This window comes from Numida meleagris, chromosome 16, assembly GCF_002078875.1.
Source record: "Numida meleagris isolate 19003 breed g44 Domestic line chromosome 16, NumMel1.0, whole genome shotgun sequence".
Classification (NCBI taxonomy): domain Eukaryota; kingdom Metazoa; phylum Chordata; class Aves; order Galliformes; family Numididae; genus Numida; species Numida meleagris.
The window spans coordinates 9,370,585-9,375,893 of record NC_034424.1 but is presented as its reverse complement, the minus strand read 5'-3'; positions in this window follow the sequence as shown (position 1 = coordinate 9,375,893).

Genomic DNA, 5,309 nt, shown 5'->3' with positions numbered 1-5,309 from the left:
AGCGCCGTGGGCGGGAACCCGCGCGGGGGGGAGCGCGGCGCTCCGGGGGGCGGTGGTTCCCCGCGCCGCTCCCCGCGTTTCGGGCCGCGCTCCGGGCGCCGCAGGCACCATTTGGGCCCTTTTACACTTCCAGTATGCAGCTGCCGCATCTGCACTTGAATGTCCCTGCCAATTTTTATGGCTTACGATTGCATTTTACCATCTTAAGGCACTTTTCTCTACAAAGGATTCTCTCAAACAAAAGGGGCTCCTTATCGGGCACTGTCGGCGTTTGCTGCCTGCGAGCGCTGCCCGAATGCGCCCGATGCGGAGATGGGCATTTCTGTAACCGCCCACGAACGTCCCTCGGGGCCGCGACCCTCGGTGCGGAGTTGCTGGATGCGTTTTATCTCCGTTAATTACCCGTCCGCCGGGATGAGAAGCTTTGCGACTTTCCTTTCGAACTTTCTGCCCTCCTTTGGGAGCTGTTGCTGCCGCCGTGCCCCGTTCAGCAGCGGTAGCAGCTCGCCTGCTTTCCCCGTTTTCCCCGAAGAGATGTGGGACTCGGGGCCCCTTTTGTTTGCTCCCGCTGGTTTCCAGCAGCTCCATGCCCGCGTTGCTGCCGGTGCCTGCGGCTCGCCCTGCTGCTCGGTGGCTGCTGTAACCCCGCTGCTGCTTTGCCTCCAAAATCGCGGAGTGCTGACGCGGTGCGGAGCCGCTGTGCGACCTTCAGCCCCTGCGCGGCCGGGTGCAGCGGGGCCGTGGGCTCGGCGCTTTGCTGGCTCAGAAAATACCTGCAAATGGCAACGGGGGCACGGGCTGGGAGCGCTTCCCCTTCCTCTGCCTAACAAAGGTTCCTTGCCCTTCTGGTACCTCGAAGCACGCTATCTGTGCTCGCTCTTCAAGAAAACAATTAAACTTTATGGCATTGCGTATAAAAGTAGGTTACATTAGCGGTGGCTCTGTTAAAACCCATTAATGAACTTAAGCTGTGCACGTGGCTCCCGGTTAACCCTGAGCTCGCTGCCGGCGGGGGGGAACCTGCGCGTCGCTCCGAGATGCAGCCGTGCGGTTCTGTGCCAGCGGGTGCAGCCTCGCATCGGAGCGGTGTTCAGGGTGCTCTGAGCATCTGAGAGGATTTCCCTCAGCGTGTAACAAACACTCTTTGCGATACTGCAAATGAAAGATGATGAGTGAAATACATTACTTTTCAAAATTGGTTCCTGAGGCGCCCATTTCTCCTGCAGCGGAAGCGGGTCCTTCTTGAGGCCGCTTTCTCTGTGCTTTTATTTGGTATGTTTTTCTTCTGTGAATGAAACGTAAAAATAATCGGAGCGGCATAAAAGTCGTGATGTTCAGCTAGAACAGCAGCAAAGCAGCTATCCAGAATGAAGGTAACGCGCCCTTTGCTGTGCGGATAGTCTTGTAAGGGGGATGTGTTGGGAAAGCAGCAGTTCCTTGGGCTCCTCAAAGCCCGGCAGATCTGGTCGGGGTGAACCTTGTGGTAGAGAGCAGGGGAGAGCTGTGAGACCGCGGAGATGTGCTGTTCTCTAAGAGCAGTCATTGCTCACGTCCTTCCCTTTCCCGCAGCTCTCTTAAAAATGTTACTGACGTTTTTAGTGGCTCTTTATGCTTGGTTGCTTTGCATCTGATGAGATAAGCCTTTGCCTAACAAAGGCTGCTTCGTGGATATCGCTGGGTCGTAGCTGTCTCGCTATAAACATTTCTTTGAAGCTTTAGGAAGAAAAACAAATGGAGTTGTGGAATGGCAACGCTGCTGAAGTCAGATGTCTGAATCAACCAAGCTAGGCGTGAGCTGGGCTCGGCGCTGACTCGTTTGGTGGGGGTGGGTCTCGCTTCGTGAGTTATAGCAGCAGTTACAAACACCGGAGTTCTGGGCTCGCTTACTGTGAGAAATAAGATCTGTAATTGAGGAAGAACTAATTCCTCCATTTTGGTTTGACGGTGAGATGAAAAATACCTCTTGGTGTGAAGCTGGAACTCAGTATTGATGGCTTCTGTAGATCATTAATCGGGGAAGGGCTCCGTGCATGCCTTCGTGCGCTGAAGCCAGGACGACCGACGTGTGTTTAGCAGGCGGTGTGTGATGTGACACTGCAACAATTGCTTTGTCTTATTTTGTTGGGGTGTGTTGTGGAGATGCTCCATTATAGAAACAAGAGGGACTCTCCCATTCAGGGCTTCTCTGCTGTCAGGAAGCAGTGTTAATCCTGCTGTCCTGTCTCTGGCAGGTCGCTTCTGATATCTTTTTTCAGGAGGGGAACGGGGAAGAGGTTCAGTAAATTACTGTTCACTCTTACATGGAGGTAGCTTCGAACAAACGCATTTACGCTGCATTCTCTGGGAATGAGAGCACAGTTTATCCTGTTGATAAACTGCCTATTTAAATAAAGCCTTCAGCAGTGTAATCTGGTAATTCTAATGAAGTCATTTACATAAAGAATTGGCCCCGGATTTCATCAGATGGCCGCTGGTGAGCTGTGGGGCATTCTTTCCCTCCAGCTGTATTAAAGTGGCCTTTTGATCCTTCTTTTTTTTTTTGAGCCTTTAAGCCACAGTGGTTATCACTTTGCAGAGTTAATTGAGAAAGGGAAGTTGGGGGACAAGAGGACCCTTCGAGGTTTAGCTTAAGTCTTAATAATTACAGTTCTAATTACCTCATTAAAAAAAAAACTCCCAGATCTTATGTTGATAGAAATGGTTCCGTACAAATTGTTTTCATAGAGGAAGTGCACTGCCAGTGGGACAGCTTCAATGAAATTTGGTGTTGGTAAATGATTACCAATAACTTATCTTGAAGGCAGTCCGTGTCTGCAGGGCCTTAGTGCTGCTGCAGCCCCGCGATCAGGCGGCTGGCTGCGTGTTCAAAGGGTGGATGGACCCGCGTCCTTCAGAACTGCCGGAGTTGGTCTGCCTCCCATTGCCTCATCATCCTGGTGACTGGGTTTGTGTGGGTGCTGCTGCTTGGAGACCTTCCTGTCTGTGTGAAGGACTGATGTTTTAAGCTGGTTTTTACTTCTCTCGTGTGCATCAGGGGAAAAAAAAAAAAGCTAAAAACTCACCCAAGCTGTAACATCAGGCTGACTGTGAACTGCTGCGGTGTCATTGCCTTGAAATGCCTCTTCCTGCTGAAACTTCATGGGAACTTTAAAAATCCAGTGGAAATATAACATGGAATTTTGAAGCCTTTGAAGGATGGCTGTCATGGTGGTAGTAACAAAGCAGAGGACTTGCTGTCCACAGTGGTTCTGCCGAATGCTCCCTGTTCTTGCAGCAGTCTTCTCTTTCAGCATCACAGCTGGAACTTCATTTGGCAGTGTGTATTAAAAACTGGTCAAAATGCATTGTTACTGTAAGTGTGGTGTGTCCACTTCTGCTATGAGATTGTACATCCTGAGCCAATTCTATGAACAGCTGCAGAGAAAGGCCCTTGCTGTTGGTTCAGGCTGTGATTAGCCTTACCTGTGAATTACTTGAGTTATTGGTGGAGCTGTGCTTTGCCATTGCTCAGGAGGCTCTGCTGAGTGTTCAGGTTGGGTTTGTAAAAGTTTGTGTGTCTAGAAAGAGAAGAAACCCCAGAAACCCACAGCTCCCACCAGAACAGCATGCCATGGGGCTGTAGCGAGGGGCACTGCCCTGGCTTGCAAAACTGGAGAGAAGTGAGGAAGCATCTGCTGAGTGCAGGGCTGTGTAAGAGCTCGCGTTCCTGCCTTGCAGCAGTGATCTGGCAGCACGGCTGTTTGGTGCCTCCCGCGGTGCTTGTTGGCTCCGTGCAGCTTGTCGTTGCCTCCTTCCATTTTCCCGCTTACCTGATGCGTGCTCTACTGCCTTGCCACCTGAACGCATGAGCTGACCTTTACTGCTTCATCTTAATTTACATAGTGGCACTCCTCAGTGAGCTGTCCCTACCACAGGATGATATCCATAAAAATGACACTTCCTAGTCTTGAAAAAGCTCCCCAGGCCCACTGGAGACATGAGAAAAGGGCACCCAGCAGGAAGGGAGGCCCATGGCTCAAAATGTTCATCAATCATTTTCCTGGCACCAGGAAACCAATCAGCCCTTCTAAGGGTTAGAGCATGATCAATCACCCGGTGTGGGAAGCGGGAACCCCAGCCCTACTGATGTGTCGGCAGAGCAACGGTGTCGTGTCTGCACTCACACACAGTGGCAGCTTGTGTGCACAGGGTAAGGTCTGCACTCTGTGGTTAAAAAGACAAGATGAAACATGGCAATCTGAAGAAAGCTTTTTAATCTTTTATATGCCATCTAAGCTTAAGCTAAAAACTGCTTCCGTTAATTTGGTAGAGCTGTGTCTTGCTTCTGGATTTTCATGCATATTTCTGTAGCTGACAGGGACGTCCATCACCTGCTCCCAGCCCTCCCTGCGTTCTGACCCAAAGTCCAGCAGCACTAGGATGTTAACACTGTGCGGTTGCTTCATGAAACAAAGTTTGAAATAGGTTGTGCTGCATACTGGTTCTGTGGGGGGATTGCACCTCTGGATGCTCATCCTTCTTTGTGTCTTAAATAATTTTGTAATTTTATTTAAAATCTTATGTCTACCTATATTTTTAGGCTTCCAGTAGACAGGGTTATTTGAGTTCTTCTTTTCTAGTAAGATGCTGTAAATTGAAACAAGTAAGTTCTTTATGACTCTCTATGAAAACCTGTGCAGTTAGTTACAGAAGAACTCGCTGCTATTGGCAGTGGGATGGCAGTTGGGGGATGGTGGAGGGAGCAGGCTGCTGGTGGCCATGTTCGGCTCTGCAGGGCTGCGGCCTGGTGCTGTTGGCTGCTCAGGCTGTTTCCCGCTTGTTTTAATAGTGACAGAAGCAAGTGTTGTAATGGTAACACCAGCACTCTGTCCCCTCACGCCAGGTGCTTGCTGGGGTGCAGGAGGGCTTTGTGCTGGGTGTTGTGCCAGGGCTGGCCGTGGGGCGGTGTGCCCTGCCGGTGCCAGCCCCATCCCCGAGGACAGGTGTTGTTCCTGGGTGCTCTCCATCTGCTGCGGAGTGTTTCTGACCCTCAAAACAGAAATGCTTCATCAGAAATACTCTGGACTTTAACTCTGTGAGAAACCCCAGTGTATTGTGACACTGTGGTATGCTCCAGGCTGGCTGCTGGGCAAAGCAGCTCCTGGGCCTGTGTCCATCACTGATGTCAGGTGCTGGGCAGCCAGGCCCTGTTCAGTATGGCTTGGCTTGGCGTGTCCTGCCTTGGCTCAGCTCGGTGCAGTGCCCATGGGTGGCGGCTGGTGACAGCATGGCCAGCTGCTCACAGTGCTGGGGATGAGATCCTGGTCAGT